This window comes from Aythya fuligula, chromosome 5 (assembly GCF_009819795.1).
Source record: "Aythya fuligula isolate bAytFul2 chromosome 5, bAytFul2.pri, whole genome shotgun sequence".
Classification (NCBI taxonomy): domain Eukaryota; kingdom Metazoa; phylum Chordata; class Aves; order Anseriformes; family Anatidae; genus Aythya; species Aythya fuligula.
The window spans coordinates 52,414,618-52,429,921 of record NC_045563.1 but is presented as its reverse complement, the minus strand read 5'-3'; the positions used below and the strand labels follow the sequence as shown (position 1 = coordinate 52,429,921).

At 42.8% G+C, this 15,304-nt stretch overlaps 1 protein-coding gene across 3 annotated transcripts in view; it reads right to left on the bottom strand.

Moving 5' to 3' along the window:
* Positions 1-15,304, bottom strand: part of TSPAN18 (tetraspanin 18) — a 106,318-nt gene that overhangs the window by 50,261 nt on the left and 40,753 nt on the right. The gene's annotated exons all lie outside the window — the stretch shown is intronic.

Sequence of the window (15,304 nt, the reverse complement as noted above, 5' to 3'; positions counted from 1 at the left end):
AGCACGCTGTGTCCAGCCCAAGAGCTACAGTCGAAGGCACTCTGCACCCTGAGAATTCATTTCATGTGCCAGAAGAGCAGTGTGGTCTGCTGAGCTGAGCATGGGCCCACCCAACAGGTACCCGTGCAGATGTTCTCCTTGCCCACGTCCTAGAGGACTCCCATGTTTTCACCTGAGGTTCAACATTCTGTTAATGTTTTGTTTTGTTTTTTACAGGCCTCCCCCCTGTTCTGCACAGGGCAGCATTTCAAATACACACATACAGACCACATTCTGGCTTCTTAAAAGGGGACAGGCAAGTACTTCACAGGCGCAAGCGCTTGCTTGTAGAAAATGCATACGTCCGTATTTCGGCACAGGACAAAGTGTCTGCTGCCTAACAGAAACCTGCCCACTGAACTTGGTCCTAGTCCTTTCAGACATGCATTATTGGACAGTAACTCCCAGCTTGTGGGGACAGGCAGAAAAAAGAAGATTCATTTATTTGTTTTTGTACAGTGTTCTGAAACCGCGAGATGGAAAGTGTCACAGGCAGGTGCACAAGCTACTAAGAGTCATCAAAAATGTGATTCAAAGGCAATTTTTGTGCCAATTTTCCCTTTCTATTATGGAAGAACAGTGTTTTCCTTGTACGCAAAAAACATTCATTCCCTATTACTATTCCAGCTGACGTACCGCTGTGAGCAGCAGCGGAGAGCTCTAATACCTTTAGGGTCGCTAATATTGCATTTTGTCTTGTCTGCATACATGCTCAGATGAGAGATTTCAATCATCCCTATTCAAGGAGCAGTAAGAAAAAGAAGATATCATAGGTCACCTAAATCCTCGTCTCCAGAGGAGGATCATGCCTCTCCCCTCCCCTGGCTTTGTTTCTATCTAATCCAATTCGAAGCATCTCAGGCAGCAGGAATATTTCCCTTTCTCTCAGCAGACCTCAGAAAATCCTGACAAAGCTGTCTTCAAGACTTGGTGCCTGCATAAGCAGTCTGATTTTTTTTTTTCTTTTTTAATTAGCATGACTCCTTTGCATCTGACTACAGCAAAAGCAACAGCATGTGTGAGAAATGGGGAGGGACAATAAAAACCAGGGACCTTCTCTGAGGCTGGTGCAGAGGGACAGAGATAGATTATGGGTCATCTAGGCTCAATGCGTTTTTAATATGAAAGCAAAAACAGAAGCCTCATGTGGAATTTCTCCTGATCATCTGCCCTGGTCTTCCAATCTCCCTCGTCACTGCTGGCTATCGGAGGCAGGACCCTGGATCAGGCAGGATCTGACCCAGCATAGCAGCTCCTGGGTGTCCCTTCCGCAGCACTGCACTAAGACACAGCCCGGGGGCTTTGGACTCTGCGCCTCCTGAGTCTGGTTTGATTTAAGGAGTACAACAGACTCTGCTGGAATGAAGTAGTTTTGGGTTGTTTTGTTTTGTTTTTTTCCAATCCAACCCTGATCACAGCCTTTTCCCCAATTCAGTGTTTGTTCACTTTGGGGCCCTGGAGGTGGTATGTTTTTCAAATGACTTTTTTTTCCATCCCCATATACTTGTATAATCATATGTATCCTTGCAGAAAGCTACTTAATCGAGCATAAGGAACAAGAGTTTGCACTATTTACTTATGCAGAGATGGGAGGCACCCAGAAGTGTTCACATTTAACATTTTATAAATCACAAGTAACACCAAAACAGATGTAAAACAAGCCAATTCCTCATTATATTTTACACTTACCACAACACAAATCTCTGTGCATTAAAAACAACTGAAAGGGAGCTGCGGAGTTGGCATTAACTTGACAGATGCAGAGATGAGCAGCACCAGAAAGGAATATCTCAGCCTGAAACAGTGCATGTTAAAAAGGCATCTGCTTATTGTTTGATATGTACATTTATTTACACAGACAGCTTGCTGACATGCTGAAAGGTTGGGGAGGGTGGTGTGGGCTGGCACTCTTAACTCTCAGTGGGCATTTGGCGTGCAGTTTGTCACCCTTGGGTCACATCACAAGCTTCCATTTTATTGCTGAGAGGTGGCAAAAGGGGGGGAGCCAGGAAGGGCAGCAGGGTCCCCGCTGCTGCATGGAGGTGGCTGCCCTGCTGCATCCCGCCCTTGGCACATGAGGCAAAGCTTCCCAGCTCAGCCTTGCAGAGGCACGCCGCCCCCGGGGCTCATACACCAGTTTCTGGGGCCTCTGTGCCTTTGATATAGACATGAGAAGAGTCCCTCAAAAGCAAGTCGAGCACAGCTTCTTGTGCATTTAAAAAAAAAAAAAAAAATCTTCTTTAACAAGAAAGAAAATTAATTAAGTGGGTAAAATCCCACAGGTTGGAACAGCAGCTGAGGAATTATCTTTCTATCAGGTTGGTAATGAGGGCTAAAAAACCTCACACAGACATTAACAGCTTTATATGGGCTCATTGGCATTCCAGATCAGATGCAAGGCTTGGCATTCCCAGAGCAGCAGATGCAGCTCCAGTTGCAGCCCAGACCACAGCTCGCCCTGCCGAACAGTATCAACACGATGCTGGAAATGAAAAGTACTTACCTCCCTAGCAAAGTAACTTTTTCCCACAGAAATTACACCCAGGGAGACTAGGGATCGTGATGTCCAAAGCCCCGGGTTGAGCTGACACCCTTCTGAAACCTGCGTTAAGGGTGGGTGGTATTTATTCAGTGAGCTGGGGGGAGTGTGAACAGCCATGGAGCCCACGGAGCCTCACACCAAGCTGCTAACAGCTGCACTGCAGAAATGCATTAATTATCTCCCCTGGCTACTAAGGTAAAGGAATTCCTCTAAAAAAAAAAAAAAAAAGTGCTGCCTAAAAAGACAAAAAGTGGGAATAATTTGTATTTCCCTTGTTGCAGATGGCTAGTAGAAACCCAAAGAAATACTGGAGAACTCAGATAGGAAACCAGTGGCAGACCTGGAAAGGGAACATCTTCAATCTTAAGTTTATCCCTTTAGTATGAAAATAATTGTTTCTTTCTTTCCCATTCTCATGTCTTTCCCCAGAAGTTATTTCTTTTACAGCTTCTAAAGTTCATCCACAACCTATTGACTTGCTTCTCATTTCCAGGGGTTAGGTTTATGGATTCTGGCGTAAATGAGCACAACGAATTCTCAGATGGCAACCAAAAACTGCCCTAAAGAGGCCAGTTTCCCCCCTCCAAATGAACAGCAAATGCTGGTATGTGCTGTTTCGTGGAGGTTTTTAATATACCTTACTGTGGGGCATTCAGCTGACCAGCTCAGTTAGGACCATGCTAGCACACAGACTTCTGAAGCAGATGTTTCATATATTACCTGTGTGTTATCAATCAACACAGATGCTATCCCTACCAGAGAATTACTTTGCAATTATGCTGAATGAAAGATAGTGCTTGCAAAGGTTTCACTAATTACCCAGGCTTCCCAAAAGGTAAGGATAACTGAGTGTTTTCCCACCACCTCTGCCTCTCATTAATCCAAATGCCCTCTTTGCCTAATAAACTTATTGGAAAAAGACACCAATAGCACTTCCTGAGCATTAGGATTAAATTACCTACTTTGAGGAAGCAGGTTGCCTAACAAAAGCATTTGCATTATTAATACCAATTTCTATTCTTTTTACATCTCCTTATAATAAGCGTTTGAAATATTTATAGTGTATAATTAACTGTTTTTCAAGTCATTGTTTCTTGTTTGATGCAGAAATAAAGCTTTCTGTCAGCTTGAACTATAATTTAGGTTTGCTTTTGCAGCTCTCTCCTCTTCCCTTAACTAAAGGTCTGGCTGCTCCCTGGGATGCTGTAGCACAGTACTTGTGTTTTCACACTTGGATCCATCGCTCTTTTAGTTCTGGTGATCCAGCTGTTTTCTATCAGATTTTTCAAAGGCTCCCATCTACCTCTCAGAACTCTTTCTTCAGATTCACCTGAGCAGATGCACTGACACCTCTGAGCAGGATGTTCCCAGAATTATGGCAACATCCAAGGGTGCAAAGCAAACAGGCACTGAAAGCAGCACACTATTTGTGCAGCGAGAGCGTGTGTCTATTACTAGCAGTTCAAGCACATGGTGGTAGAGAGGTTAGTCTGGAAAAGCTTTGATTCCTGCTCAGGAATTAGCATCATTTGCTTACTCCAAGGAAGGGCTTACGGTTTCCACAGGTCTATGTATAATATAGGTGCGTGCGATTCTGGCGCTTCAAAAGATTTCTGAGTGAAATAAAACTAATACAGACCGGAGTGAGCAGTACAGCTCTTCAATTCTCTTTTGGAATGCACCATTAGCTCTGCATAGCTGATCTCTCTGCTTTATCTTCTCCAGATCCCCTGTCTTTAAACAAACTCCAGATTCCCACCACCTCCAAAAATGCCTCCTAAGACCTGGTTGTTTTTCTTTGAAGACGTAATAATTTTAAAGGACTTAGTATTTCAAGAGGAAAAAGCACACACACACAAAACTAATAATCAAGTGAGAAAGGCCGAGGAGAAAGTCATAGGCAGTTATGGAGAAGGATATGCAATGCAGTTCTATTATCCTCTTGAAATGAAGAGTAAAAGCTTGCGAAATTCCATTCCAATGCCCGCAACTCAGTCTAAATCCTTCTGACCACAGTAACAAAGCTATTACATATTGCTTCTTGGCATTTTCATCATGTTCCAAGCATCTAGCACAGGGTTCACAGGTTTCAGCCCTTCAGACTAATGAGTCTTGTGATCATGAAATCAGATTGCCAAGTGCAAAGAGTAAAGGAAGATGATTTTTCGAGATATGGAGGAAACCTCCCTCTACACTTATATCCTTGTTTTGCTTCTGCACCAGGTCAGGTCTCCTTGCCCACATGCAATGCTGCCCCAACCTTCATCACTCAATGTCCAACTTTCTTCTGCTGTCCTCGGCTACCTTCTTCACAGAATTCCTGGTGGCTCCAGCTGTGCGTAGATCCAAATAAACCACAATAAAAATCAACTTCTTTGTATGAGGAACATGTAAGGAACACAACACTTAGCACATGTGGAAGTATATTTTAACTGACCTGGTCAGAAATGGCACTGTAGGTTTGTTCATGGGAAGAAACTGTAGTCAGTGCAGAGCCAAACCCTAAAGAAGCAGCTAATGGATTTTCAAGAACTAAGAATCAAATGCTAGAATGTAAACACCCTTAACAAGATAAATCCTCAAAAGGATTTACTCTGTCTGCACAACAGAAAGGCACCCATTCAGCACAGAAAGCCTGTCACCAGAAGGGATGCACAACATCCAGAGCCAGCCAGACAAGCAGCAGCAGATAAGGAAGAGCACCAGGTTAGCGGGGCAAAGGGATGCATCCGTTCTTTTCTTCTTCTCCCAGAAAATACAAATAGGAAATTATGATTACTTTAAAAGCCATGTTTTTCTTCTCACTTTCTACTCCCTGTATGTTTAAAAAAGCAAGGGAAAAAAAGGAATATTTTTTGATCATCAATCCTTCAGGAAAGACCAGATCTAACAGACATTGTCTGGAATGCAATGTAAAAGTGGTCAAAACTTTTCAATGGTCCAAAAGAAATATGACTACTTGTAAATTAGCAGTTCAAGCACGTGGTAAAAATATAGAGGTGAAGTAACTTTTTCCTTAGCTAAGTTGTACAAGCAGCTTAAAGCCATTTGTATTGCATGGCAAAATTAGAGTACATCAGAAAGGACTGAGCAGGGAGAAGGCAGTTCTTTAATTTTCGCTGGTACTTTCTCATGATGGTAGTCTTGAGCACTCTTGCCAGCTTTCATTTCTAGTGCACATCCCCTATTTGCAAATGTTTTTCATCAACTTCTTTTTCCCCGATCCATCCCACTGTTGCTCTCTTCTGTCCTCTCATTCAACAGCTTCAAGCAGTCAGTAACAGAGAGCAGGACTGCATAATGGAAGTCACAAACGTGGAGCTGGTCAGGCAGCTTAGTTTAGGAGCTATTGTTGCTATTACAGGGCATAGGCAGAACTAAATACACTTCATGTTCTGTAACAATGCTGAATAAACCCAGTTCCCAAAGGATCCTTGAGAAACAGGATGCCACCCTTCTAAAAGCTACACAAAGAGAGCTCTCTGGCTCGCTGTCACTGTGTGTCAGCAAAGGAACATTGCTTCCTCGCTCTCCCATAGTTACTGAAGTGTAAGACAATGTTTTATTCTGTAAAAGCCACTAAATTGTCAGAGAATACCCTTTTTGGAGAAGTCTGTTAGCCAGTTAGCAGAGGAGTGCTTCTGAGCCTGCTGAAAACAAGAGGAGGGATGACTGAGAGAAACTACAACTCCACTGAAACTGAGGACAAAACCCTTATGTCTGCAACAGAAACACAGCCAGATCCCAACAGATGGATGTGGAAAAGCTTCATGGTGAAGGACAGAGGTTTTGGAAGTGGCACAGGGGGGCTTCATCTACAAAAACGTCTCAAGCTGCCTATCCAAGAGCCTTCAGGCAAGAAATGCTTAGCAGTTTACAAACCTGGCCCTCTGAAATAATGGAGCACAAAAACCTCCGGCACTCCCTAAACTTTTAGACATCTCTGGAAAGGCGGGACTTCTGCCTTGCTGATTTACCCCACAATTTTAAAGGGTTTCCAAAATAAAACACATGCTGATTTTATTGTCTGTGTTATTCTTGGAGCCTGGTCATGTAACAGGCTGTGGAAGCCAAAACACATTTTTTTATCAGCCTGTACAATGTGGAAAGCTTCTGAGTCTCAGGTTTGCTCCTGACAACAAGACCACAAATACTCTTTGCTTGTTGTAGGAACTATTCCTCCCAACCAAGACTGTGCATTGTGTTTTTCTATTAGGAGCTGCCTGCAAAGCTATTTCTTAAAAACGAACACAGACTTACCTTTGCCTGACCTTTCCCTTACCCTTCTTCTGATTTTTTTTATTTCAACTTTTTTTCAGCATTTTAATAAATGGCACATCTGTACTTCACTATTTTGCGTCAGACTAGAAACAGTGAGATAGGGAAAAAAGAGACCAATACTAACTGTAAAAGACTAAGAAAGGGTGTGAACCAAAACAGCCTGTTGGCCTTACAATCAATGACAGGAGCTTTTCCAAGCACGCGGCTTCTGACTGCACAACTCTGCAAGAGTCTAAAGGAGGCAGCATCCAGGCTCATTAGGCAGGGACTGCCCTCAGCAAACCACACCACAAGAGAAGTATCAACTGCACAAAAACTCTCTGCTGAATTATTTGTTTTGGACTCTTGGGCACACAAAAAGGCTCCCAGCATGGTTACAGCTTAGCTGCTAAGAGAGCATTACCTGCTTCCTACAGCTATACTCCATTTTGGATGGAGCTAGGTGTTTAAAGGCTTTCAGAAAGCAGCTTCTAGCTGCAATAAGCTGAACAGAGCTCCCCAAGGGGGAAACCTTTGTTCCCTTTGGCTCACCTGGTGAAAGCTGTTGCTTATAAACCATGATTACTTAAGTCAGCTCCAATGTCTGGCTACCAGTTGGAAAGATACAGCAGTCTGCAAAGAGCTCAAGCTAGGTCCTTGACTAAATAATTTCCACCAGCTGAAAAATGTCTTCTAGTACATGGCAAGTGAGCCCATGTACCTCCCAAAAGAGGGAGGCTTCACAGCTTCACAGCCTCCCTCTTTTGCACACACACAGCCCAAGTAGTACTGATGGGTTTCAACCTTTGAGAGGTTCATTAACACTTACACAGCTTCAGTCCATCTAGGCAAAGCATCAGGCACCTCTTCCAAGGCACAGGCAACACAGTCTCATGATAGTAATGACAGAGAAGTGTAAGATTTCTCATCTAAGCACACCTCACAGTAAATTTGCCAGGACTTCAAGGATATGTGTTGCTAAAGCATTCAACCTACCCTATCTCCTACATACTACCTGAAGCAGCTGTATTTAAATGAAAATCAGGTGAGAAGGACAAATGAGGCTCAGGCATCAGCTGCCATCACAGATGGGAGTGGTAAGAGCAACACTACAGGACGCATGTCTAGAAGCACAGCCCTTCTCCCCCTTGGACCTATCCTCAGGACCAGGAGAGGTGGAGGAAGCTTTGACTCACCATGATCTTTTCTTCCCCAGTGCCTCCTTTGAAAGGTGGGCATACTGTCCTGCTCTTACCTAGGGCCAGGCAAGTCAGGGATTTCCTTTGTCCTTCCTGTCTCTGCAGTGTACACTCAGACAGCAGGCTCCTGCACCAGGAGTTAATGGGCAATGAAGGTCAAACAAAATAAATGGGGTCATCTCCTCACCACATTCTCCTCTACCAAAGTAGCTGCCAACCAATACAACACAAAAGCCCTCACTAAAAACAGCTGCGAGACGCAACAGCGTACTCAGACAGTACTCAACAGGGCCCTTCTCTGCGTACAGCCATTTCCAGAGTCTTGCAACCAGCATATTCAAGCCAGACAAGTAGCTCTTCAAGGCAGACATTAAACATTCATTTCTAATAAACACAACCCTGAGCCCCAGGGACCAATGAAAGGTGTAGGGAAGTACAGCAAACATAATCCAGAGTGGACAGACTCACAATGCCTCACATTGTGGTTATTTGAATACGTGAAGAGAAAAAAAAAAAAAAAAAAAAGAGAAGAATTTTTGAAATGATTCAAAATGCACTAAGATATTTTGTATTTCGGCCACTTCATTCCTTCAAGGGCAATTTTCCCTTATCTCTGAACAGCAAGAGTGCATGCTTCTCACTGTTACTTTAAAAATGTGTAAAAGAATTTCAAACACGTCCTCGGCATTGCTTTGCAACGCAACCTGGGGACTGAAAAGTCTCCAAACATGCGCTCTTTGTATCTTCTCTCTCTGGAGCGGACAGCAAGGGAGAAAGAGTCAAGTGAGACAACAGTCCAAAGACTGGGGCTTAGGAGGGTGCCCAGCTATTGCTCAGCTAATAGCCCTGGCTTGTCTAGTTATAGTGTTGGATTTTATGCATCTCTTGGTTTATATTCACAGTACTGCAGCTTTAAACAGAACTGTGGGGTTCCAGGTATATATAAAAAGAAAAATCTTCTAATATTAGATGGAAGAACACAGGTAAGGCAGTGGGCAGTTAGCTCTGATGATAGAGGTCACTAAAGGCCATTTCCACAGGCACGGGTATAACTACTAACAATACTGATGTGGATCTTTTTCATACAATTGCTTTTTTTCACATATGGAAAAAACAAGTATAATAAAGATTAATATTTTAATATCTTAGTAAGAAGATGGGCAAACAGTTAAATTCATAAAAATGCAATTGAGCAAATAGCTGAAGCTTTACAGCAAATTTGCTCATTTATGGTAATGTCCACCGTGTATTAGTATTTCCATAAATACCGCTCTAAATAAGATTATCAGCAGAAACTGAAACAATTCTTTTTAAACAAATGTTGAAGAGAGACTGCAGAATAAAAACTTTGTAATTCAATGCAAATATTCGTGCAAAAAGCTAAATCCTATGAATTATACGCATTTAGTCAAGGACCAGAAATACTACTGTGTGACCTATATGTCAAAATCCAAACAGAATTGTGCAGCTGGAAGCTGAACACTTGAATACCAGCTACTGAATACTAAAAAGGAATTGCTTGTAAACAACCAGCAAAACAAGAAACAATCCATGAATAATTTGAAAAAACTCATGCAATTGAGAAGTCAATAAGCTATTTGTAGACAATTTGTCAACAGAAGAACTTACATAGAAAATTATATTTTAAAATTGCTACAAATTATTCATGTAGCTATCACAAGAACATTTATGATTCATCATGAAGAGACAGAAGTAATTATACCAGGGGTTGAAAAGGCATTTTCTTTCATGTATTATATTCTGTAACTGATCAGGTGTATTAGAATAATATTTTTAGCTATGATTTTGCTGATCCCCAAGGCATAAGCCATTAGTGAGTGATGGAGGGAAGATGATGAAACTTGAAGGTTAAGTAGCCTGATTCGCTCTCACCAAGTTTGAGCAAAATCTGACGTCAATGAACCCATACTTTAGTGTAGTAATGTCATTATTCAATCTCATTCTCGCAGATGGTCATACCAGGCAATAGTTTCATTCTCTTGATCTGCAGAAGAGCAATCTTCAACTTGGTTCAGCAAAACCCTCTTTTATTGCTTAAATATTCAAAGCACACGATTTGCTACTATTGTCTAAATGGGAAGAAAAAAAAAAGCTAACACGCACACCCCTTCAAAGAACTGGATTCTCCAAGAATCCCTAAGGGATCTGTAAGAGCTGCAGGACCGGGCTCCTAACTCAGGTATGACTGGTAGGAAAGTAAGAGAGATCTTGTACAAGCACTGTATTTCCTTGACTTCTGTAACAAAATCAAAAGAGCCAGTGTTGCTGCAGAGATTCTGCAACAGTTAAGATGAATTACATGGTTCTACTGCCCTCATCAACTGAGTTTCATTTGCTGTATCAGTTCTTCTGCCTACATAATAATGGAGAACAGTAAGTGACATCTATCACATGGAAGCCTTTATTCCCTTTCTCTCAATGTGAGATCAGAGCACTGCGGTGCATGGTCCAGGAAGCACTGATCGCATTGTCTGAACAACCAAGTTTGCCAAATCATGGAAACCTGTGCAGCAGAAGGGGGGAACAATTTTCCTCCCAAACTCTGCATTTTGTTATTCTTCATGGAGTCATGCATCTTTATTCATTCGGGGTTCTACCACCTGCCCCCCCGAAAGGTTTCTGACTCCTAACTCCACTCAGCACATCTCATCTCTACAGCCTTCCATAAATTACACATTTGGGGAGATGTTTATAAACCATGAGACTTAACATACTTCCAGAATACTTCATATGTGGCCTCAAATACTTGTACTGTTTCCTTCAGATCAGATACAAGATCAGATAAAGAAGTCGCTCTCAGGTGTCACTGGATAACTCCAAAAAAGCAGCGGGACAACATAAGCAGGTGGTTACTTTTTGCTGAATACTGCTTTTCCCTGTAATTGTACCTCTTCTGGCCCGCATGAGAGTCACTGTCAGGAAATGCTGTAATGAGGATAGATTACAACTTGCATTAGCACATCCACATGGTATAAGGAAGCATTCAGACAAAACTGAGTCTTTGCAATTCGGAGACAGAGAGAAGGTAATTGAAAAGGACAGGAGGCTGGTCACAATATACTCGCTACACATTGAGTGTGGAGTCCAACAATTTGGAGGTGGCTCTGACACGGCTGCCTGGTGAAGATTAATCATGTTTCTGCCACACGTCTCTGGTGTCCTTTCCCTGGACACTTCTCCTTTTGGGGTCGCCAATCACCGGTGGTCCAAGGACAGCAAGCGTCTCCTCTGAGGCCTTATTTAAACAAACAACAGCTTCTCCCGGAGAAATGCCCAAGTGTCATAATGACATTCAAGCCATTTTTAGAAATTTCACGATGTCTTTAAGGATAGGAGAGGCCACCAGGCTGGAAAGGTCCTCCAGCAGGCCTTTAGGCACCAGCTGCAGTCCTGGGGGTGACTGACTTTAGGGTGAGCAGACGAGGGAGCTCCAGCCTTGGCCTTGTGAAGGTCTGAGGAACTTTGCTGCTGTGAGGATACGGAGCCAATACATCGTGTTTTTGGGGCCTTACAGGAAACACATTTTTCAGAAAATCTTACTTTTAAAAAGGAACTGTAACATTACTAGGAAAAACAAGCAATTAAAACCCATTTCCCAAGGACCTTTGCCAATGGCCACTTAAAGCCGTACTAAAGGGACCGACAGCTTCATTACTGCTTCTCCACTAACATACCCCTAACCTACCCCAGCTTCACAACCACATTTTCTCCAACAGATGGTCGAAGTGATTAACATAACTTTGCTAAACTCAGAGAAAGTGTTCTCAACATGTATTTATTTAGTTTTGGAGGCTTGTGCTTCTATTTCAGACATGAGAAGCCACGTTTGCATGTTTGAAAGGTTACCTCCCCCAACAGTATCAATAGGCCTAATCAAAGATGCAACCTACTTTCCCTGTAAACCTTGCCCAAGAAACTGCCACCACTAGATGTGTTTCAGAGCAGCTCTTCCCACTGAAGCTGCTTGCATTTCTCACTGCCGACTGACCTGTGTTTGTATTTCAGTTGGTAAAGGATGAAACACCAAAAGCAGCAGCTTTCCCCTTGTAGCACACTATGGCATTTGCCTGCTATAGCTTCTGTATTTGCTACCGGTATGGACAGGATCTTGTCATCCTTTTCTCAGACCAAGTGCTCAGGGAGGAAGAGATCAGCAGGAGCAGAGCTTGCACTCACACGCCAGAGACCTTGCTTTCAAGTCCTTTGTACAGTATTTATAAAGTATCGATGGAAGCAGTAGGTGGCAGCTGGTTAACATCATGTAACACCACGACGGAACGATTTTGACCAGAAGTTAAAGAGAGCCTCATAATTAATTGAGGCTGCAGGAGGAATGCAGGCAGACTGACTAATTACCTCAGATACTCCGGCTAAGGCGCTTGCTGTTGCAACACGTGTTAGGAGATCTTCAGCGTTCATAAGCAGGCAGGATCTCTGTTTTGTGTCTGCACTGAAGATGCATCTCTAAATATCTAACATGTCTCCCCCAGCCTGAGCCCTCGCTCCATGTTGTACCACAACAGCGAGCATTTTCCTTTCCCTCCCACAGCACAAGCTCAGATCTGCCCTCCGCTCCTGACAATCATAATAAGACTTTCCTGTTATGTACCGACCAGCAGGAGAAACAAAATGTGAATACTGAGGTCAGCATAAAATAATGTCTGAATTGCCATCCCCAGCCTTCTGAGCTGGATGTATACTTGGAAACAATCAGTCTTGCACTGTGAACATTGTGAAGTGCTACAAAATGAGCAAGAGGCAAGTGGAGTGGAGACATACAAAAAATCACATTTCTTCAGATGTAAAATGGAAGGAAAAAATTGATTAACTTTAGAGTAAGTTTAATACAGCATTGGCCAAAATGCCTGCTAAGGATACTTATACGATAAATCAGCTTCTGATTTCCGCTCAACCTTAAGACCTTTTAAATCCATAAGTGGAAAGCTTTTTAGTGAGGAAAAAAAAAAAAAAAAGTAAAGAAAGGGATCAAGTTAAAAAGTTAACCTGGCAAATATGCAAGAGGCTTAAAAGGCATCAGCCTCAGTCCCCCACATTAATCTGCAGTGCAAATCTGAAGAGGCTAATGATTTCTTTCTCACCCCTCTGTGCACAACTCCCCCTTGGTCTCCTTAAGACAGAAAAATGAATAATAATAAAAGGCACGTGCTCCTCTCATTAACAACTCTGAGCTCTCATTTCTGACTCAGTATTAAAACATCAAAAACAAGCTCCCCAGCCCCCATCACACAGGGTGATCAATGCTTCTTTACCACTTAGGGAAGATCTAAAGAGGCACCTAATACATTTATTATGTTACAGTCACCAGCACAAATTCCTTTCAAAATATAATAATCCCTTCCACGTGATACTTAACTCCCCAGTAGGTCCTTTTGCAGTCAGGTTAATAACCTTCACATTATGTAGGTAAAAGAAGATTAACAGTGAATATGTTGAATCCAAGTTTATGGCACTGTACCTCCTCCTTTTGTTTGCTTCCAGGCCCTGCTGGCCTGTCTAGGACTTGACAAATAAATCCCACTTGGCATTGCCAGCAAATGTTTCTTGATTAAGCATTTGGGATCAAAGAGGTTCTTCTCATTTCCTTACACTGCAACTCCAATGGTCTAGTCTCAATTTGATTTGTCTCCCGAGTCCAACAGAAACAGGAGGGGGGTGAGAGAGAAAGCGAGAGAATAATTTGTTTCCCTTTAGACATGCAGTCCTCAAAATTTATTTCTAAATACTGCATTCTATCCTCATTGTTTTTAGAACAAAACATCGTATTTTCAAACATCAATAGGCACCCAAACACCTCTCAACTCACAAAATGCTCATTGCAAGACAGAAAAGCGATCTCTAAATATGACTTCATATTCTTAACAAAAGGCAAGTGTTTTCTCTCTCTCGTGTTTCTGTCCTGAAAACACAGCACCCAACAGGTCTGCAAGCACAGCCTGTTCTGTCCAAGCCAGGGCACTCGGAGCAGCAACCTCCTCATCAACCAAAGAACCAAAATCTTCACGTATCAGCAACCACCACCTTGCTCCCTCCTCAAGCAAGGCTGAGCCACCCAGGTCAGGCACCCAGCAAAACGTCCCCATCAGCTCCCTGGCACAGGCAACTAACTGCAACTGGGTTCATGTAGCAAGCAGTGGAGACTACAGAGGTGGCAGGGGAGAAAAAGAAATGTGGGAAAATAGAAAAAGGTGGCAGGCCCTGAAATTCTGAAGTGCTTTAACATAACGAGAAGAGGATTTTACAAATAGAAGCCATAAACCTGGTCAAAATCATAAACATGTGAAAGAAAAACATGGTGCCAGAAACCACCTGCCACCACATGTACAGTTACAAATCTTTTCCTTCCCAAAGGAAACAGGAGCCTTATATTTCTGGGATCTGATCATGTTTCCAAAATGAAACACAGCTGATAATAAACAAGACCCCAAACACTCATGAAACAGAGCTGCTCAGTGATCTGAAGTCAGACTCCCAGCTCTCTACTGTATGGTACTCACCAAGGACAAATCCCTGCAATAAACAGGGAATAGACTGCAAAAGCAACCAGGGAATTCTTGCCACTGGGTACTGTCAAGAGCTTCTAGCTGCATTAGGCAGAATCCCTCATCTCTTTCCTGCATCTGCTGGGTCCTGGGGGTATGAACTGCAGCAGACACCCTTTCAAACAAGTCCACAGTCAGATCTAGCTAAGAGGTGGAAATTAGGATTTCCTCACCCTGCTCACTGCCTCAGGTGACAAACTGCAAATTCACTGCTGTCTCCGAGATGAGCCAGACAAACACTGCTGTCTTATGCAGGCACAGCTGCAGGCCTCAGATGGGCTGGGAAACATCCAGGCACACCGAGGTAGGGAACAAGGCTTTTGCAAGGACTTTTCCTGCTCTGATCTTCTGATGTTGTACAAAGTCCTGCCACACTTCATCCTCTTCAAAACAAGAGTTGGAATGAGGAGAGATTATTTGTTTGTTTTAGTGATAATGACTTTTTTTTTCCCCAGTGACAAGCCTAGCTGATATTTGTTAGCCAAAAGGTCTTCTCAGAACTAAAACCTAGCCAAAACACTAGAGTTCACATCTCACCACTGTACAGGCTTTAAAATTAAAAATATCCATCTCACAGAAGTTGCACAGAAAAGACTGCAACTTCCTAGGTCTCAAAATAATTGGGGAGAAAAGATGAAGCAGTTTAGGCAAAATGTGTGCCACTGGCTTAAACTGAGCTGAAT